The 22,374-nt window shown below is 50.6% G+C and overlaps 1 protein-coding gene across 5 annotated transcripts in view; it reads right to left on the bottom strand.

The window, feature by feature from the left end:
• The window catches only part of ST6GAL1 (ST6 beta-galactoside alpha-2,6-sialyltransferase 1), a 45,675-nt gene extending 23,811 nt beyond the window's left edge, over positions 1-21,864 (bottom strand). The window contains exons 1-2 of one of the 5 annotated variants that reach the window (XM_036389056.2): positions 21,658-21,864; positions 6,647-6,813 (exon numbers count right to left, since the gene is read on the bottom strand). The gene's annotated coding sequence lies outside the window, so the exon portion shown is untranslated. Of the gene's footprint in view, positions 1-6,646; positions 6,814-21,617 lie in introns of all 5 variants that reach the window. The other 4 variants (XM_036389057.2, XM_036389058.2, XM_036389060.2 and 1 more) reach the window with 4 other exon arrangements.
• Between the last annotated feature and the right edge of the window lie 510 nt (positions 21,865-22,374).

Genomic DNA, 22,374 nt, shown 5'->3' with positions numbered 1-22,374 from the left:
TTCAAAATTAGAGGTAATTATTTGTCTCTGATAAGAAAAGAGGCAGGAAAAAAACCCATGTTTTTCCACAAATCAAAATCTATTTGTTTTAGTCTCCATAACCACAGCAATTGGAAAGCTTAATTGATACCACTTCTGCCTCACATCACCATTTCCACTGGTTCAAGTGAGACTGAAAGAACCAGAGGAAAGCCAGGTGTAACTCCACTCAAGTTGTTGAGCAAGCCCAGGTCCAAGCTCAGAGTCAGGCTGCAGCAGAGCAGCCAAGGCAGCAGACACACAGCAATCAGTGTACCCCACGATCCTGGGAGCCATTTGTTGTTGAAGCAGCAGCCAGGCTCTCAAAAGTCAGAGAACCTGCAGCAGCAGATGTCAAATATCTCCTGCCAAAGCACATCAAGTCATCCTCCTCACACAGGAGCTCTTGGCGTGGCTGAACTTCAGTAATACCAGCAAGTGCTGCCCTGTTTTTCAAACACATTTGTCTGGGAACACTGTGCCCCTGTATCAGCTTTTCAAATATATCTACTGTCATTAAGCCCACAAAAATATTGCCAGGGAAGCAACCTTGCCTAAATACAATTCAATTTTATAAATCATAGGCAATACAAATGCATAGCACAAAATTAGATGCCTAGACATATTCAAAGACATTTAAAGAGTTTAAGACACTCCTCCACCCTCAAAGTTTCATGTACCTATTTAGAAGAACAGGAAACATTAATGCAACCTTCCTGAGAAAGCCTGCATTTGAAACCTCTTTGCTATTTTCTTCCCGCAGCATCCTCCCAGATGCTTAGGAAAGAAAAGCAGGTTCAGCAGTACCTCCTACCCAAACCCAAGATTATGGCCTCCACTTAAGGATCCAGCATGGAGAACACTTAGCAGGAACAAACAGGTGCCTCTCTGATGTGCAATCCCCACTCTTTGGTGGGATGGAGGACTGGCAAAGCCTAGCACCACCTGCAGCTGTAAGCACCCAAAAAGAGCATGCCACCCATCTGGCAGCTCCATGGTGCACACACATCACAGCCAAAGAATTCCCTTTTTTCTTCCCCACTTACATACCCTGACAGCATCCCAGTGACAGATCAGTGCTGCTATGGGCATGGCATGAATTGGTCTGAAACATAACAAGTCTACACAGTTGCTGGAGGGAGGCAAACACCATGCTTGAAACACATGTAAAGCTTACTGGGGTTCTGAGAGGCCAGGAAGGCAATGAAGGCCATTTTAATGTCTTTTATCACCTCCTCCCAGTGTTTCTAGCCTGCTTTCTTCTCCACCAGAAAACCAGGTGTGAAGCCTGGAAAGCACTACCCAGCTCCTGCTCCCAAACACATCACCCACTTCCTACAGTCAGCACTTCAGAACCAAGTCTGGCAGCAGAGCTTGCAGATGACAAGTGGATGGATGGACCCACCAAGGATCTGAACCACTCCCCCAGTCCCCTGAAGGAGGCAGCTTTCTGCCCTCTGGTATTTAAGTCATTTTATGTACGTGGGACTCAGAGATCCAGACAGATAACTCCAACAAAAACAGAAGTTACTCCCGAAAGCAGTAAAGGAGGCAGCAGATAACTGGCTCTCATACTGCCTTTAGTACAACACATTTCTGTGGTCTCAGCAATAGGCTGCAAGACTTAAAAAAGCCCTCTGAGCCTCCCAGAGCAATGAAAGGCCCTGATCTTCTCCTACAACCAGGCAGCCCTTTGCTGGAAGGATGGATGTGATATGCAAGGAAGGAGGGATGGGAGGAGGATGTTGCTGCCAAGGGCTGGACTCCTGCCCACCAGCCAGTTCCTTCTGGCCACCCAGTGCCACCTGGCCACAGAGACACCAGACTTCCTCCTTGAGAAAGGGAACTCTCTCCAGACACAGAAGTCAGGCATCTGTCATGCCTGGAATGGATGCACCCCAGTGCAGACCAGGAGGCTGCAGAAACCCAGCAGAGGTTTTCCACGTGCTGGTGGCGGCTGCCAGCTGCTGGGGTGACTCCCAGGACGCTCTGGGGAGACACCATGCCTAACAGCTTTAGAGCAGGAGCTGCTGGGTGTTTCCAACAGCAGTGATCTCACTCAGGGCCACAACATCCCACAGTGTTCCAGACCGGGAGAGGATCTGATGGCATCTCTTGCACAAGGCCATTTCTCCTTGCTGCTGAACATCCAATCCAAGCTCAAACTGGAAAAGTACTGGGCATAAAGTTCACTGAACATTAAACAGTTTGATCTGGCTCAACCAAGTTTCGGGTTAGAAGTTATTCATTAATTTTATTTAAACAAATCCTGCTAAGAGACAAGTTTTTAGGCACTTCAGATGGGAAGCTCATGGGAGCTGATCTCAGGTAACCCTTCATCTTCCCTTTCCTTCCTCTTCCTGCCAAAAGGATCCTTCAGAGCAAAGTACCTCACTCTCCTCTCCACAAACTCCCCTCCAGGTTAACAGGATGGGAACTTGCCTGCTACCATACTGCGTTTTAAGCTTACACAGGTATCTGAAGTCCTGGATGAAAAAATCCTGGATATCTCCTGACAAGAGGCATACAATTTTTTCCCCCTCCTCATGCTGTCATGCTGTATCCCCTGAGGCTAAACTGACAGAGAATCCTCAAGCCCTGGGTATGCTGGTTAGAATAACTCCTCGTGTAAGGAGAACCACAGCACTTTAATATTAAAGCAAAGAAAAACAGCAGAGCAGCCTGGCAAAGTTGTCATAAACTATTTTAGGACTTTTAATTTGCATTTCACTGGTCTTCTTATGGTTTTGGTTTTTTTTTTTTTTTTTTGGTTTGGGGCTTTTTTCTAATTATTTTTGAAGAATCAGGCCAATTCAGCTAAAGTGGTTCTATGCCAGTGAAACATATACTCTCTCTTGGATTTGGAATGAATATATGTTATACTTATATATTTATATATTTACATATATAGCCTTCTCTATTTTTGAGTTAAGAAATAATGCATTCATAATACAGTGACATTTCAGAAATAAAAGCTTTTCCATAAGCTGTCCAACACACATATAGGCCAGAGTTGTGTGTTGTCAAGGGAAATTACTTTCACATGGCATTAGCTCTGAATTTTTCTTCCTCACTCTGAAGTAACAAATATAGAAATCACTAGTTAAAATGCATCAGCCTGATGAATATTTTCTGAAGTCTGCTAGAAGAGCAATTTAAGGGTATTTTCTCCAAAGTACAAGGCTAAAAATTGTAAACCAGCCCTAGTTCATAGGTTCTTTATCTTGTCTGGATCTCTGTACAGCATTATCTGGAGGCATCTCAAACAGGGGAAGCATCAGTGCTTGCAGCAAACCTCCCATGCTATTTTTGGGACGTCTTTAAAAGCTGACTGAACATCAGAGCTCTTTCAGAGATCTCGGCAGATTACGGTCTAAAGAGGTGAAAAATCATTTGCGTGAGAGCGGGGGAGCAGAGCAGAAATTCCCCACACACTCATCTGGAGGCGCCGGCTCCTCCAGAGCCTTGGACGTGGCCACGGCGCTGCTGCTGCTGCTGCCGGGGCAGATGAAAGCCCCGGGCTCTGCTCGGCCCCGGGCCCCGCTCCCCGCCCGGCCCCCGGCCCCGCTCCCCGCCCGGCCCCCGGCCCCGGGCCCCGCTCCCCGCCCGGCCCCGGGCCCCGCTCCCCGCTCCCCGCCCGGCCCCGGGCCCCGCTCCCCGCTCCCCGCCCGGCCCCGGGCCCCGCTCCCCGCCCGGCCCCGGGCCCCGCTCCCCGGAGGCGCTAGCCACGAGAAACTGGGTGCTTTCCTACTGTCTGCATCTCCAGGACTCTCTTCTTCCTCCTGGGAAATCTTCTCCTAAGGCCCCCTCACATCCCTTCCAGCATCCACACAGCACAAGGGGATGCCCTAATTTCTGTGCCTTTCCCCACAGTGCAGCCAGAATCTGCCTTCCTGCCTTGGTGAGATCCTATCTCCACCCTCCACTAACCTTCCTTCTTGGAAGTCCCTCTCCCTTTTCTTCAGTTTTGGTCAGTTTTTCTCCCACCTCTCCCAGATCCACTGCATGCAGTGCCTGTTCTGGGCTCACAGCCTCTGCTCACCAATGCATTTCAGAGCTCGTGCACAAGTCCCACACAATGCTTCAAGTGCAGAGTGTCTGAGATGAGTGTCACCTGCCACAGCACTGACCTCAGAGACAGGACAGGTCATGAGTACACAGAAAGAGAGTGAACACCAGTGTGGAGAGAGGTCCCAGAGCCACATACACCAACACCCAGCTCCTGACAGAGCTGCCCAAAACTGGAGGGACTCCTCTAAAGCACACATGAAACTGCAGTCAAACCAAGCAGATGGGCTCTCAGTGCACTTCAGCACAAGTGGAATTAACTGTGCTGTTAATCTTACCCAATACCATTCCATGTGCATCATCCCATTATCCTGAAGGGAAACTATTTCAGTGCTTGGTCAAATGCTTTGTTGCTGGTGTCCACTTGCCTGGAACCCACCTTGGAAAGCCACTCCTAAAGCTGGACACAACACACCAAAGCACATCCCATCCTCTCCTCTGCCCATCTGTGTCCAACACACAACAAACCCTCTGCTCCAACAGGCAGGCTCTGCCCCTTTCTAAAGCAGGAGGGGGTCAGAGGCTCCCACACAGCCACAGGGAGCACTGGGACATGAAGGGGGGTGTGTGCCTATTTTTCGTTTTACTTCCCTATTTCAAAGGAAAGTCCCTTTTCCACTTCAGATATTAACATATAAAACAATGTAACTGCTGAGAAGAGGCTGGACAGAGACACAGATTATTACAGACCAAATATATCAATTTGCTGGTTTTCAAATATCCATCTCCTCCAGCAGCCTTGCCATCTTGCAAGCCAGGCCTAACCAGGCCTCTCTAGTCTGAAATCAGACTTAGTAACAGCTGGGTTTGACTGTTTGACAAGGAAGACTTTTGAGCATTTCAAAAGGGGCTCAAGATTTAGTTCTGGCCCAAACAGAAGGTGACTCCTGAGTGCTACCAGTGCTCATTAAGAGAAGGAATATCTCCACACAAAAAGTGTGCCTGAGCTTGAAAAGTCAGCATGGCCTTGGGTTTCAGCCATCCCAACAGCAGGCACCCAATCCAGGCCAGCAGTCCCAGTCCCTGCTCCCTCTATCTGAGCATGCAAACGCACATGGAACGTGCCCTGTGCTGCCACAGGCTCACAGAGGATTGCTGCCATGCTCCCATGAGACCCAACCACCTCACCAGCTCACCTGGCACCACATCTCAAGTCATATCTTTCCAGCGAGCAGACTTCCACAGAGGAACAAGGAACAAAACCAGAACTAAAGAACTCTCTGTTTCTGTACAACAACCAAAACGAGAAGTTTTGCAGTGGAGGATTGGCTGACCTACTTCTTTAATCCTGTATTGTCCACCCAAATCCCACCTAACCAGAAATCAAGCTGTCTCCAGCTTAGTTTTCTTCTTTCCCCATGAAAAGAACAGCTGCCAGAGATACCCAAGACAAAGGGCTATGCTTTTTCTTTTCTACTCACCTACCTCCAGCAGAGCATTCCCACTCCTGCCAATGCTCCCCAGGCTCCACACTGCTCTGTCTTGACCTCTGTGCAGATTTTGGCTGCTCTCTGCCCTCTTTGGGATGAGAAGTCCAGCAGGCCCTAGGCAAGCAGCCTGCTGGAACTCCACCACCCTTGCCCAAGTGTTACGGTTTGCAATGCTAAAGGTAACACAACACTGGGACAGAAAAGTGTTGCTCAGCCAGAAAGTAAGAAAGGGTGGTGCATTTTCCATATTGAAGATCAGGTTTTAAGTGGAGGAGAGGGCATTAGCATGTTTCCAGCAGAGGAGGAGGTAAGGAGGAACAGCTGGCACTCTTGATGCCAGCAAGTTAAATATTTAGAGAAGCAGCTATACAATGAGGTCCTCCCAAACCTTCTTCACATATGAAAAGAGCCATAAACCCAATACTTACATTTGCAGCTGCTTCTAAAAGTGTTTCCTATCAAGTTAGTTTTTCCATGCACGAGAGAAAAAGGGAGGTCCCAGCATCAGCAACAGTCACTGCAATGGCTCACATGATGCTCATCATCCTCGAGGGCAGGAGCCAAAGGACTGCAGTGCTGTGATAAGGAGCAGGCCAGTGGGGTACAGTGATAGGAGAACTACTGGCACCACCAGCAGCAGCACTTCAGGCACGATCAGCAGAGGTCAGCTGTGTAAGTAGGCAGCTAATTACTCTACCCTAGAGCCAAAGGCCAAAATGTCAATGTCCCCAAAGGGCTTCCAGGGAAAGCTTTACCAAAATGAGCCCCAGTACACATCTCATTCATTTTATGCAAGTCAGAATAAACACTGGCTATCAGACTCCTATCTCTCTGGCACGCTACCAATACGTGGCAGCTTCTACAAGGGCTCCCACAAGAAGCAGAATAAATGTCTTATTTTGCTTTAAAAGAGAGATATAGGATAGTTGCTAAGGGAGTATCAGGGAACCCTCCCTGTTTTCTTTATCTATCTTTCTTTTACTATCCCTCCAGATAGTTACATGAGATAGCCCCAGTGCAAACAGCTGTGCCTCAATGTATGTGGCCTTGTCACGCTGACAGCAGCCCTGCTCTTGCTGCAGACATGTGGAAATGATAAAAGGGGTAGGGAAAAAAAGATTGGTCATCACCTTCATCTCCAGGTTGCTTTGCTATCCACAGAGGTTCCTGTCAACCCCTTCCAGGCAGCAGCAGATTGCCAGGTAAGAGCTCTAGGAGATGCCACCACGGGCAGCACATCTGTGCTCTCCGTGCAACTCTTCATGCTCCCATGTCCCTTTTCATTGAGTTCTCTAGCCTAGGAAAGAAATTAGGGTGAAGATGTTAGACAACCACATCAGACTGATCAGAAACCACTGGACAGGAGACTACAACTACCAGCCAAGACCACACAGCAAATCAGCAGTGGCACAGAAACACCCAGAGCATGCAGATAGTGCTGTGTCCACACCATGTGTCCTGGATAAGGCCAACAGTCGAGCTGCTGACACCTTGGAACATTACTTGAGTAAAACACCCAGAGCCTTGTTTTGAAGGCAAAATCTTCTGGTGAACACCTGCTGGCTGCAGAACTCACCAGAATCTAATGGCAGGAGCCAGGGCAAGCTGGTAATGCTGACATCAGGGAAGAAGAACTCGCCCTTAGTGCTGGAGCTACAGGTCCCTAAGGAGATCTTAAGAATGCAGCCTGTACAAAAACATGGGCAAAGCTCTTCAAGGATCCCTCTCCCATTGAACCCTCCACAGCAAAACCTACTGCTACTCTGACACAACAGAGCAGGGATGCACTGCAATTACCTGGTGACCCTTGCTGAAAACACAAAAGAGCCTTTACAGAGTTTATATTCCTAACCTCTCCCCTACTTCTGAAAGAAACTCTGTGTAACTGCAGCACATGTCCTAAAATCCTCTTAACTAAGATATTAATCACAAGACTGTTTAGCAAGCAAGAGCACACGGTCCACTTGATGAAACACTGCCTCCCATAATTATCCTGCCCTGGGCATGTTTCCAGTGTATGGGCATGGCCTGGCATATGCTCCACTGAGAGTCCAGCAGCTCAGCTTTCTGCTCTCAGTAGGGACCCCAAGCACTCACAGCTTAGTAAGAGGTTCCAATATGTCCATATCCCAAATTCCTGCCAGCTGGAACCATCCAAGGGACCCTAACCCACAGCAGCACACCATGGCAGGGAAAGCAAAGCAGTGGGGAAAAGGCAAGCTTAGGCTTTACACATTTTGCGTGGTGAAGAAAAGGAGGAAGATGGGGAAAAGAGAGGTAAAAAGCAAGAAAGGAGGAATATATTAAAAAGAGGGGTGCTGCCCATGCAAAGAGACATTGGCACACAATGCCTCACCTCAAACACTGAGGTCCCACCAGCACAGGCTGGTGAAGTTTCCCACCAAGTGAGAGAGAGTGAAGCGAGAATGATACTTGAGGGTCAAGTCAAAAGGGAAAAACCAGAAACAGCTACGTGCTAGACTGAAAAATAACATTCTAACCTTCTTGGTGTCTGCCAGCCTGCAGCTGGTGGGACCTGAGCAGTACCTCAGCATAGCTGCATCTTGGAGAAGCACTTCACTGAGCAAGAAGTGAGGGAATTTGCACAGGCAGACCCCCAGGACAGCTGTGAGGCAGCCCAGGAAGGCTGGATGAGTAATGGTGAGCCAGAGCCCCAGCACTTTCACATGCCAGGCTAGGGAGTCCCCAGTCTGCAAGCTCAGCAGGACCCCCTTGCTGCAGGCTGTGTTCACACCAGCCTTTGTGGCCGGCAGAAAGGGTGCATTTAAGTGAGGAAAATGATGCAAAGGGGAGATAAAAGGGATGGAGAGAAGCACAGACAACTGAACAAGGCCAGCACACTGGTTATCCAGCCAGGCAGCAGTTCTTCAGGGGCAGCAGTTTTCAAAATACAACAATCAACCCTGGCTACCTGCTCCCTGCTGAAGTTCTGCCTTTATAGATGAATGGAAAGTGAGCCCAGAGATGCCACCAGAGGCAATGCAACTTCTGCTGTGGCAGAGTCTGGGCAGCCACAGAGCTGTAAGAGGAAGCACAGCAGCCAGGCTGGGGCCACGGGAGCTTCCCAGCCATCCACCCACTCCTTCCTGCTAACAGGGCAAAATGCTCAAAAATATTCACCAGCATCTCTGGGAGGCAAAAGGATCAAGGGGACACGTGCCCCTGAGCAAAGCAGGACAGCCAGAGTGCCAGCTCAGGAGCACCTCTGAGAGCCCAGCACCTGCCAGATGTGCACAGAGCCTGTGCTGGGTGCTGAGAGCCACCAGCTGCAGCGTGGGCAGTGTCCCTTGGCAGAGCTTGAGTTCTCAGCACGAGTTCTGAAAGCCATGAGCACGAGAGGGATCAGATCTCCTTGCCTTCTGGTCAAAAGAGAATTTGAGGAATTCATCAACGCAACATTTCTATGTGGCAAGTTTAACCATCATGAATACAAGCAGATAATTACTAAAAGAGGCAAAAGCTTGAAAGATTACAAGGTAAAGTAGGGGCCTAAAATTACCCCCAGATTCAGAACAATGTAAAAGTCTTCATTAATTAATCATTAATTCTTCTTCCCTCCTAAGACAGAGGATCTATATGGAATGATCCTGGAGAGTGCTGTAAATTAAGTACCAGCCCAGAGTTTGTCTGCCTGAAGGCATTTCATACACTCTAGTAACATCCAGGCTCCAATGTGACAGGTCTGTGCACTAACAGCCAGTAATCACCAGACTGTGGGACCAGGAGGAGGAGGAGGCAACAGCCTCCTCTGTCATTCAGCATCCCTCCCACTGGCAGTCAACAGAGACTTATGACTTATCTTTTTTCTAGGAGTGAGGAATTATTCCTCCTTCCCACCTTCCCAGCTACAGCTTAAGCAATAGCCTGATGGATGCTTTGGCAGAGGAAAACATCCTGCTGTCTGTCGTCTTGTAAAAGAAATTGTGTTTGTTTACTGCTCCTTGTTAATGCTGATTCATCCAAAGCTAGGAAAAAAAAAAGAGTTGCCACCACAACTCTTGCAGAATGCAATAAGCAAAGCCCTGCCTGTCAGGTTAATCACAGTCAAATGGAAAATCATTAAAGCCTCTGCAGAGCAGAGCACCAGCCAGGAATGCCCCCAAGCCCCACAGCACAGAGGCTCAGATGGGGGCCAGCATGGCTGGGGGGGACACAAACAATGCCACCACTGGCAGGGACAGCAGTACCCTCTGGTCACATCGGTCAGAGGAGAAAACGTGAGGAGCCAGGACGGAGCAGGGCTACCAGATACAGGGGAGCAGGATGTGAAACCAGACAACATCACAGAGCAGAGGTGGAATGGGATGCTGAGGAGCTTCACACCAGGACTGGTCCATGAAGACCACCAAGGCAAGGACTGGAAGGCAGGCTGGGAACAAGCCTGAAGCACTGACTGGAGCAAATAAATACCTAAATACCTGCTCTCAGGTCACTGACAGAGCCCATGGCTCCTTGCCCTGGTGGCTGGTGTCTGACACCCAGCCAACAAATCCTGTCTGCAATCCCTAGCCTCCCACCAAGGCTCCACAGGGAGGAGGACAATGTTCCATTGTCCATGTTTCATCCCTATGTCTGGGATGATTCAGGCAGGATAAGCCTGTGTGGTGGACAGCCCAGCTCCCTCCCCTCTCCATAAAATACACAAAAAAGACCTAATCCTGCCCCTCATTTTGTCACAGTATACTCCTCTCACTCAGCAGAAGCACTCACTGAATGACAGTGCTGAAATAATGTTTTACCTGGGTGGCTTTTTCCAGCAGATTTTTTTAAGGTGTAGTAAATAAGGTACAAAAGCCAGATAAAGTCTCAGGAAAGGCAAACCATAGTTGACACAAAGTGATTCCTGCTTTGCTTCTTTTACAGCTGCTATGAAATGAAACAAACCTTAAAATAAATTTCTCACATCCTTAGTTGCCAGACCCTGGCAGAAGGACAGAGCCATGATCAGCTCTGCACATGGGCTGAGCTCTCAGCCACAGAACTGCACTTCATGGACATCAGAAATTGAGGGAATTCCTGACAGCTTCCCCAAAGAGCACCCAGAACTGGCTGAGCACCCTGTGCGTGCCTCAGCGCCCCTTTTACAGAGCTGCTTTGCCACAAGCACACCGTGAACTGCAGCTGCTCACAGATTTATTGGACAGCTCATGTTTCTGTTCCTGGGGCAGGGCTGAAGCACACAAGTAAAGCACAACCTCAGAGCTGCAAAAAGGAAAATGAAACCCCACCTAACAAGTACAAATACAGATCAATGATGCTTGGTGAGCAAGGCAGCCTCAAGCCAAGCAGCAGCTGTGGAACCATGCAATCAGAACCTGCAGTGCACAGAGGTCAGATTTGGGCTCTGTAACTTCAATAGTGTCCTGCCTTCTGAGAGCCTGCCTTTGCAACCCCTTCTGTATGTCCAGAGAAAACACAGAAGTCCTTCCACTTTCATTAAAGACCTATTCTCTTTTATTAAAGCAAGTTCTAGGACAAGTCAAGGGCTACTGCACAGCACTGGCAGTTAATTCTGTAAGTTGGCAGTTTGTGCTTAAACAGAAGAATGATTATCATCTCAGAGGAATTGGCTCTGTGCAAACACTGTCACTTCAGCAGCACCACAGAAGAGCAAGACACCCCAAACCATCCCTTCTGCAGAAGAGAGGCTTGGGAACCAAGAACACAGAGAGCAGCAAAGGCACTCGGGCAGCGCCTTAGTCAGGGATCTGAGACTGATGTGATCACTGCTGCCAGACCTCAGCCTCTGCTACCCAGAACAGGGGCAGGAATTGAAAACCCAGTTACTGATTGCTAGGCTGGCCACAGGCCTGGGGAAACACAGAGCCAATTACCAGGACATTACTGGGATACCCTAGAGAGGAAATCCCTCGCAGCTGCACTTTGCTCCCAGGAACAGAGAACCTCACCTGCTGCCAGGCAAGCTGAAGCAGGACTTGGTGTTCCCCATGCCTCCAGGACAAGATGCAGCACAAGGGACACTGCCAAGCCCCACAGCCACAGCTGAAGCAGGAGCCATGCCATGGCCATGGAGAAAGATGACCTGTGCAAGTTATGGCTGAGCCAAGCTCTCACCCAGCCACAGCCTCATGCCAGCAATGCCCCAGCAGGATCCTTTCCCCACACCTACCAACCCTCTCACTGCTTTCCCCAGGTACTGCAGTACCAACATTTCCATTTCAAACCCATCTTGCTCAAGATGAACTGGACTTCCTTGAGCCTCCTCCCCAAACCAGAGACAAAGAATCTCTTTCTCCAGTGAGCAACACCAACTTAGCTTCTCCACAGGCCTTTTCTAAGGGGGTAGTTTTTGCAGCTCATTTGCTCTGAACCATTACACCTACTTTTTGACACAAACACACAGCTTGTAGTCTCCTGGTAACTGGCTATAAAAAAAATTCATTAGAGCTACTGATAACACCAACAGCTAAATTCAGTTTTGTGAAAAATAATACGTGCAACTACAGAGAAAAGAGGCAGAATGTATTTGGACATTTGGAGAGTGGGTAGGGGTTTTCACAGTGGTATTTTTGGTTTTGGCTTGGGATTTTTTTTTTTTTTTAGAAGAGTTTGTTTTCATGAAACCTAAGAGAAAAAACCAAGGATGTGGGAGAGCTAAAAGATGCTCAAGAACCAGAGAGACCAAAAGCTAAGAGATGGCTGCTTAGGAATCTGGCAGGAGCTGAAGGGGGCTACAAGGAGCAATACCAGAAGGATAAGAAGGCTTCTAGGAGCATGTGGTTAGCCAGGAATTTGGCCACAGGAAATGCTCCAAAACTACTTCAAGATTGTAAGACACAGCATTAAAACACTCCTCTGGGGCAATCTCAGAGGAGGGGAAGCAGGATATGAACACCTTCTCACACAGCCTGAGTTCTTCACTTCAGAAAAACAGCCAGTGCTGGAAAAAGCAAGCCACAAACACAGCCTGTGGTTACTGAAACCCTGGCAGGTGGGCTTAGGGCAGCCACGGTGGTTCACACTCTCCAAAAGTCACCACCACCATCCTGCAGTCTCCAGCACCGGCTGGCCGAGAACAGCACAAGCACTCGGGGGAACGTGGGGGGGCTGGCAACACACCCACAGCTGCTCCCCCCACTTACTGGGAGCCCTGCCTGGCGTTTGTTTTCCTCCCGATGAGGGAGCTGCAGCAACCAGGGGAAATCCACGCGGGTAGAATGCGGGAAGGAAGAGCAGAGATGTTCTGGTTCTGCCAGCAGCGAGGCTGGAGGAGCTCAGCCCCGATCCGCTCCCGGCCGAGGTGCTGAGCTGGGCTCTCCCACACGGGCGGCCGGAGGCTCGGCTGAGCAGGGACACGCAGCGGGGACACGCAGCCGGGGACACGCAGCCGGGGACACGCAGCCGGGGACACGCAGCCGGGGACACGCAGCCGGGGACACGCAGCCGGGGACACGCAGCCGGGACACGCAGCCGGGACACGCAGCGGGGACACGCAGCCGGGACACGCAGCCGGGGACACGCAGCCGGGACACGCAGCCGGGACACGCAGCGGGGACACGCAGCCGGGACACGCAGCCGGGGACACGCAGCCGGGACACGCAGCCGGGACACGCAGCCGGGACACGCAGCGGGGACACGCAGCCGGGACACGCAGCCGGGGACACGCAGCCGGGGACACGCAGCCGGGACACGCAGCCGGGACACGCAGCCGGGACACGCAGCCGGGACACGCAGCGGGGACACGCAGCCGGGACACGCAGCGGGGACACGCAGCGGGGACACGCAGCCGGGGACACGCAGCCGGGACACGCAGCCGGGACACGCAGCCGGGGACACGCAGCCGGGGACACGCAGCCGGGGACACGCAGCCGGGACACGCAGCCGGGGACACGCAGCCGGGACACGCAGCCGGGACACGCAGCCGGGACACGCAGCCGGGACACGCAGCCCGGACACGCAGCCCGGACACGCAGCCGGCCCCCTCCTGCCCCCAGCCCCGGAGGCAGACTCCCCACTCGGGAGGGTGTTTCTGCCCTTGGTTCCCACCCACGTGCGGCAGGACACGACCTTCACGTCTCAGGCCTCACAGATGTGAGGGTGCACAGATGTTTAGGTGCCCCATTAAGCATCTGCAGCATCACCTGCAGGGTTTGACTTGCCGAGCTCACCCAGCATAAAACCTCAGCTCAGCGGTCACAAAGGAGAAGCAGGGGGGAAAAAAGGCATTTCTGCAATACCTCAAATAAGCAAGGCTACCAGAGTGTTGTATGCATGAAGACAGATGGGAAAAATCAAACCAAACTAGTGCCAGAAATTAATTTTAAAAGTAGGAGTTAATATGCATTGCTGACCTTGGTACACTCCCACATCTGTAGCCATGGTAAGGAAAAATCAAACCAAATTAGTGCCAGAAATTAATTTTAAAAGTAGGAGTTAATATGCATTGCTGACCTTGGTACACTCCCACATCTGTAGCCATGGTAAGGTTAAATTTCCTTCATTTCCATTCACTCCCAGCATGAACTAAGCTAATTTTAATTAAGAGGGTCCAGGCTGAAACTTAGCACCATTTCTGACATCAAATTTTCTAACCATTCCTTAATTAACCTCTCTGAATTTTTCTCCTTAGATTGCAAGCATATGATTATCTGTCTAATTAAACAATTCATCCATGAATAGCTAATAAATAGTTACCCAACTGCACTCCCCTAATAACAAGGCAAGCTTCTTAACCTTGGAACATGTAGCTCATTTGAAAGAGAGATCTTTTGCAAAGTGATTTGCAAAGTGGTAAGAAGTTTTCAAAATTGGCAGTGGAAAGGGAGAGGGGAGTGATATCACATTTGAAAACTAATTTTACTGTTACCCCAGGTGCAGACTTTAAGGAGTTCACGTCAATTTTTTTAAAAACACACTTCAAACCACTTTTGAAATTGCTGAGCCACATCCACAGAACCTAAAATAATTGCCACTGCACACCCACACTATGTTATAAAAAAAATAAAATACAAGTAACAACTGCTCTGAAAATCATCAGATAAATCTCCAGAAAGCTCCATGGCATCCACAGGGTTCCCCCAGCTTTGTGCTCTGCCCAGCCCCCTGGTAAAGCAGCAGCCTGGCAGCGGTCCCTGCTCACAGCACCTGGAGCGCTGCCAGCTCAAGGCTCCATCACCTTTTCGTAGCACTCAATCCACGGGCAGCTGCTCAGCCTGCAGCAGTCACAACAGTTGTTCTTTAAACAAGCATTAAATTAAATCTAAAGAGCCCAAAACTGCCAGCGATCCCTCACTTTGTCCCATCAGCAGAAAGTCTGACTGACCCATCACACAGGGCATTCCAGCCACTGCTCTTCCTTCCCGTCTGCCTGGGGACTCCCGTGTCTCTAAAAATACCCCTTCATGTCACAGGCACTAGCAACACTTATTTCTACCAATTCCATTTTTGCCTTTGGCAATCCCCCGTCCAACTGCAGCCTGCCCCTGCAGCATTTGTTGGAAGCAAGTCATAACACATCCCTTCCTGGGCAGGAGGTGTCCCTCCACAATGGGTTCTGTTCAGAAAAGTGCAAGGCAGCTCCCCAGGCAGCCACAGACTTTACAAAATAAACATTATCAAGCTCTGGAACGAATTTGTTAACCAGCCACTCTGATGATCTTCCCAAGAAAGCAGCACTCTCATGGACATAAGCATTTGTGAAAAGTGGATTGCTGTTAATAAGAAACAAGCTTCATATTCACACACCATCATCTGGATGACAGCTAAACCCATCCAGCACCTTCCAGACTCTCATAAAACATAAAGTATTCATCAGACCTGCCTGTGAAATACCAGCCCAGAGGAGCCAGAACACAACTTTTCCATCTTTGCTACATTTCTGCTAATGGACCTCACTCAAAGTGTCCAACTCCCTGACAATTATTTACACTGAAGCTCTGCTGGAGAAGGACAAATATAAATCTATATAAAAATGTAAGCAACCCAAAAATATAAAGTAACATAGAATCATCATAGCAGGTTTTGGGTTGGAAGAGACCTTAAAGATCATCTTGTCCCACCCCCTGCCATGGGCAGGGACACCTTGCACTATCCCAGGTTGCTCCAAGCCCCATCCAGCCTGGCCTGGGACACTTCAGGGATGGGGCACCCACAGCTTCTCTGGGGACCCTGTGCCAGGGCCTCACCACCCTCACAGGGAGGAAATTTTCCTAATACCTAATCTGAAGTTACTCTCTGGCAGTTTGAAGCTATTCCTCCTTGTCCTGTCCCTCCAGGCTCTTGGAAAAAGTCCCTCTCCCCCTTTCCTGCAGGCTCCCTCCAGGCACTGGAAGGGCACAGTGAGCTCACCCTGATCCCTTCTCCAGGCTCAACAATCCCAATTCTCTCAGCCTTCCCTCACAGGAGAGGTTCTCCATCCCTCTGACAATCCTGGTGGCCTCTTCTGGACTTGCTCCAAGAGGCCAATGTCCTTCCTGTGCTGGGGACCCCCGACCAGGCGGGTGCAGCCCTCCAGATGGGGTCTCATGAGAGCAACAGTGAGATTTTATCCAAACGATTACAATCTTGTACATCTAAATTTTTAATTTCTTTAAGACCCCTTGCAAGCACAGAGAATAGCAGGAAAACAGGGCACAAAGATAACCAAGAAATAACACAGTGATAATCTATCCCTGGACAAAAGTAAAATCTTGTATTTAGGAAGAACTAAACTGTGAGCAAAGGAGATAAGAACAAAAATCAACCAAATAAATAAACTTTCACTCAACTTAGTTAACAAAGGATCACACCCAAATTTTCAGTCTTGCAAGGCAATGCAGCTCACAGCATGAAGGTATTTTCTCTGAGAAGTTTTTATTAATTTATTCATTTAAGATATAAACTAATTGCTTCTGAAATGCTCTGTGCCTTCAGAAGAGAGCAGCTCAGACAACAGAGCTCTGCTTGCAGCCTCTCCTAAAGATTCTGCCTTACAAACAAATTTAGAACAAAAAAGTCATTACTCTGATGCTGTACATTAAATGTTATTTCAAGGTAAAAGCAGGTCCTTGAGATAACCAGGGGAAAACCAGGACCAGATGTCTTGTAGCCCACAGGAGATCCATTTGAGAAAGCTGTCATTGCTGCACAACTGCCATGGCATTTTCTATTGTCATTCCATCCCAGTGAGGGTTATCATCCCACTGTCCCCATACCTTTGGGACTCTGCTGGCACACACTGGGCATTTGCAGAAAATCCAGTGAACACAGTCAGGTTGATTGGAACCCCTCTGATTTCCTAATCAGCACACACTGTACCACAAAGACACAAAGGGCAAGCTGCAATGCATATTAAAAAATTAATCACTGCTGTCAACAACTCTTCTTTTTCTGTAAAATTTTACAGCTGAAAGTCCAAACTGCTGCAGCCACTGTAAGCAGAGTGGATGCAATATTAAAGAAGGGAGCATTAGCTTGTTTCCAGCTCCCACCAGCCCCAGCAGTCCCGGGCACAAGCTGGGCTCTGTGACAAACATGCCTGTGAGTGCCCAGGGATCAGTGTGGGGTGTACAGACAGACAGACAGACAGGCAGGCATCCTGTGCTGGGGGCATTGGGGTTCTCCACAGCCTCAGCACTGAGGTACCAGGAGCAGCTTTGCTCAGCTCATTTTCAGTAGCTGCCAGCTCCCAGAGCTAACACACATCAGGAGCACACAGAAACAGCACAGGCCGGCACAGAGCTCCCTTCTGCCTGTACAGACAAACCATCCCCAGGCACAGGAGTCTGGGGCACGAGGCACAAAAGCAGAGGCCTCCCTGAAGTTCAGCATACTGCTGTAAGAAATTGAGCTACTATGTGCAATGTTTCCAATCTCACAAACAGACCTTTTTATTTTAGCTATTTATAGAAAGAGAAACTGCAAGATGCTGTGCTGCAGCTTTCCACACCAACCTCTGCTTGAGAACAGAGGTTGTGGTAACTTGTGAATAACACACCACAAGCAAAGCCTGAAGACCACCAGATGACTTAGTGGCAGAGCTCTTCATTTCAGAGACACTCCAAGCCAAGCATCCCAGGAAAATGCATGACCTTCCAAATGCTGCAGAGGGACCAGCAAACATCAGCTAAGCAAAGGCACCTCTTGGAACCTGCTGGGACAAAAAATTACAAGGCAGGCTTCCTCTATTCTGTTTTCACAGAAGAGCTCCTGGACACCTAGAGAGTGAAATTCTGCTCCATACCCAAGATGTGCATGTGAACATGCTGCAGTACACACACTCCACCCAGAAGGGCCCTCACCATAGCCCATGCTACTGGTACGTGCTGGGAAGCACACACACACACCAGTACATGGATTTCTCATTGCTTCCCAGCATCCTTCAAAGCAAAGACTCTGCCCTGCAGAGCTGGAATCATAATGACAGGTAGAAATGGGCTTAAGTGCTGCCTTAAATCAGCCAAGTCACTGCTCTGCAGACACTGTTCTGGACTCTCCTTTTCATCATCCTTCACCTCGTTGCTCTGGGAATCGGCAGGAAAACTCATCTGCAAGTGGAGCCAGCAGATGTGCATTCATATTCAGTGCCACCAGTGACCCACAGGGAGGGACTTTACAGAAGCTTTGGGTTCACAGCTCACCAAAGGCTGAGCTACAGCACACATTCAGAAAGGCAATAAACCTTCATTTTTACTTACAACATGTAAGTTTTTCCAAGGTTTTTAATCACACAAGTGATTAGAGGATCTGATAACAATGATCCCTGCTGGCTCGACATCTAAGAGCACTTTATACAGAAAGCATCTCATTTCATCTTCTAGTTTTTTTTGGGGTTTTTTTATCAGCACAATTATAATTAAAAGAACATTGAAAGGAACCACTTGTATTTCACACTTCATTGACAAGTTATCCAGTCAAGCAGCACAGACTTGAAGCAGATCTGAAGCCACCAGGAATGTCCTTCAAACACAAACATGTCTGGCCACTGGGCCACCTCACACTGGGAAGCAAAGCCTGTCCTTGGTGAAGCAGTTACAGTGAAAGCTGTAATATGTAGGTCAGCCTTCTAAGAAGGGCTGTGACTAAGACAAAGTATCAGATTGATTCATAATGCTCTCTGATTGCTAATCCTGTGCAGAATTGTGATTTACATCCCTCTTCCAAAATCTGAGGGCTACAGAAAGGTCTGGATACTTTGAAAAAGATCATCAAAACAATTCTGTCAGACCTATTACAGTGATCTTTACAAATGTTGAGTAGAGCACAGGAAAATGACATTTTCACTGGTGGCTGTGCACACCACTGAAGCTCTCCTGTGGAAAGGGCTGAGGATCACGACTGCAGCAGCACTTCTGCCCTTCCACAAACTGCCAGTGCAACAGGGTAAGGTGCGAGGAGAAGCCCTGGCGGTCAAAGAACTCGAGTTCAATCATGTCCTTGAGTTCAGTCATGTCCTTGAGTTCAATCATGTCCTTGAGCTCAGTCATGTCCTCCACATCAGTCAGCCTGGGAGCAAAGGCCAACACAACCTGGCCCATGACCATCCGTGGCTGGCTTCCCCAGCCCAGAGCAGGACAGCAGCTGGGTGAGACTGTGCTGTGGCTGAGGCGTTGGGGACACACCCCTGGGTGCAGGGCTGCCTGTCCCCTGCCAGAGGACATGAACCTCTGAGTGCACAGCAATCAGCCCCTCTGAGCACTGTCTCAAGGACAGCTAAGACACAGAGCATTACTGCATCTGCTCTGCCCTTTGTTAGAGCACCCCTGCCCGCCTCATACTGGCACCTCTAATGCCTCTCATGTATTCCCAGCTCTGCAGGAGAGGACTCTGCCAGCAGTCACTGCAAAACAAGGTTTAAGTACTCACCTATTTTGTCCCTAGAAAACTAGGTCTCCATGAACAATGAAACACCTGCATTTCCACTCTTTGGGTTTAACCAAGGTACAGAGCACACTAACAGCAGCCACCAGAGTGAGCAGCCTGCTCAAAGCCACATCTACAAACATTTTTGTGTCCAGGAATTAGGTAGATATGATCAGATATCCCTCTTTTCTGAAACCTAACCTCACGTTTGCTGCCTGCAGAAGACACATACACACTCAGCTGAGTGCTGCAGCTCCGGTGATAATGGGGCAGCTCACTGATGTGAGCATCTCCATTTTCAGGCCATGCACCACTTTTGCCAGAGGACCCCACAGTGTTCCCACTACAGCCACAAAACACAGCTCCTTCCACTGTATTTAGCTTAGCTAAGAGAAGCACCCATGAAATGAGAGAAGAAAAGCAGAGGATAGAGTTCTCTGGAGCCAAGCTGCAGCCTTGCACAGCTGCCCTGTCCCCAGCACCAACAGAGCACACACCTTGGCACTACAGAGCTGCTCATCCCTGCAGCACCATCACCAAACCCATTTGCTGAACCAGAAGAAAACAGATGATTTGTCTCGACTCAGCACCTGCATCACCTCCAGAGCAGTGGGTGAGGATGCCCAGGTGAGGTGAGCAGGTGCCCAGAGCAGACCTGGGGATGGGCTGCCTGCCCCCTGACATCCATCCCCACGTGGGCTCACGCCAAGCCCCCAGGCCCTCACAAGAACTGCAGCTAACAGGAAAAGTCTGCCTCATTAGACACTCTTGGCCTCTGTCCCAGGGGCCTTTTGGGGAAGATTTTTCCTGCTAATATTCTTCCTCCTGGGGAAGATTTAGCATCACTCATATCTCTATGAGTGCCTCAGGCATTTGGAGCTCCACCTAAATCTTCCCTGATGCAGTGACCCAGGGCACTATGATGAAACAGGAGGGATGAGTGTTTGAGTGTTTGTATTTTGCCCTGGACACCAGGAGATGAGAAGGACTTTCCAAGATGCACTACCAAGGTCAGCACAATACTCAGTTTTTGCAGCAAAAGCCGAGGACAGAAAGCTGTCCCTCTCCCCCTCAGTAACCCACCTTATGCACACTTACCCCATTCTGCTGGGGTCTCCTTCCACTGACTCCCCTCTGAAAGCAGGAGGATGCAAGGAGCAGCCTTGCATCACAGCATTCCCATTTATTTAAAGCTATCCCAGCTCAGAAAAAGTATTCCAGGTTAGCTAGCAGTGTTTAGGCAAGTGCAGTCCTAAAGTGAGTGTGCCACTAAAGGAGGAGTCACACAGAGAGAGTTAGACTCATTCCTCACACATTAATAGGCAGCTCTGGTTTCTCACTCCCTCACAGCCAAGAAAATCTCCTGCTACATCCAGCTGCTCTGCCATGGCACCTTTCCCCTTGCAGATATTTCTGTTTTGACACTGTCAGTGATTAGATCCAGTTGCAGCAAGCAGATATGGAAACAGGATAAAGCAGCAGCAGCTCCCACCCCTTCAGCCCCTGGTCTCCATTCATTGCCCTGATTTACCGGGGGCTCATAAATGCAGGAACAGAGATTTGCCCTGAAAGACTAGTACACGGCAGCACAAAAAAAAACACGCTACACATTATTTATTCTCTCTGCAGCCTGACCTGCTGTGCGCTAGTAGAGACGAATGCAGCTACTTCTAAAATTACTCACAGATTAAATCCCTTGCTAGGACTGGCGGGTTCCTGCGGGCTGACCCAGGCCAGCAGGGATCTGTCAAATTCAGCAAGGGTGAGCACAAGCCGGAGGCAGGCAGGGGCCGGGGTCTGTCCGCCTCATCCCCCGCCCACCCTCTCTGCTCGGAGCCGCCACCGGGCGGGCTCCGCAGCCACCGGGGACTTCTGTGCTGCCAAAGGGCCGGCGAGCGCCGAGAGCAGGGGGGACAGGCAGCCCGGGCAGCCGCCGCCATACACATCTGCCGCTCTTAGAAGTTTATACTGATGGGTTATAAGCACAAATAATAAGAAATAACAAAAGTTACTCCTCAGCGGAGCTGGCGCTTGTCCGCCCCACGCTGCCCGCCGGAGCCCACTCACACCCGGCAGCCGCCTCACGCCACAGCCGGGACCCCCGAGGGCGGCGGGACCGGCCAGGCGGGGCACGGCCCTTCCCGTCCTCCCGCGGCACCTGCGACCTCAGCCTCACCCACCGCCGACCCTCGGTGGCTCCTTCACCGCCAGCCCGGTCCCGCTGCCCCGCAGTCGCTCACCGCTAGCCCAGCCCGGTCCCGCTGCCCCGCAGTCGCTCACCGCTAGCCCAGCCCGGTCCCGCTGCCCCGCAGTCGCTCACCGCCAGCCCAGCCCCGCTGGCACCATGGATCCTCAGGCACTCACCGCCAGCCCCGCCTCGCCGACCCGCGGCCGGCCCCTCACTCACAGCCGCCGCCCGCCTTTGTTGCCGCCGCGGCCGAGGCATTTAAGGCGCTGAGGCGGGGGGAGGCGGGGGCCGCCGCGCGGGGGAGGCGCCGCCGCCAGCCCGGCGGGCACGGGGCATCCTCCTCGCCCTCCTCATCCTCCGCCCCTCACGGCACAGCTGCGGGGAGGAGGAGGAGCGGCTGCCCGGGAGCGACAGCCCCGAGCCCAGCCCGGCCCGGGGAGCGGCGGGTGGCAGCCCCAGCCGAGGGGGTGGCTCGGTGCCGCACACGGCGGGACAAAGTGCCGCACACCCTGCAGCACCCTCGGTGCGAGCCCCGCGCCGGCCCTGCCCGCCTGCCTGGAGAGCTCTGTGTGGAAAGGCACAAAAAACGATCGTGCCCCGTCACGGACACGGCAGAGCCCCGCGCTGGCAGAGCTGCCATCTAACTCCATCACTGTGGGCTCGTTTCGAGTTTGCACTGCAGATACATCAATAGTTCATTAGCGAGCCGCCGGCAGCTGCCCCCAGCACCTATTTCAGTGCTGCCCAGGAGAGCCCTCGGGGCCATGGCTCCTTCAGGGCACCCCTGCACCCCCAGGGATGCCCAAAGCGTGGAAAATGGGGCACATGGCTACTGCCTGCCTGCCTGCA

The sequence above is a fragment of the Molothrus ater genome, chromosome 10 (assembly GCF_012460135.2).
Source record: "Molothrus ater isolate BHLD 08-10-18 breed brown headed cowbird chromosome 10, BPBGC_Mater_1.1, whole genome shotgun sequence".
NCBI classification, from domain to species: Eukaryota; Metazoa; Chordata; class Aves; order Passeriformes; family Icteridae; genus Molothrus; species Molothrus ater.
This window is presented reverse-complemented; position numbering and strand designations above follow the sequence as displayed.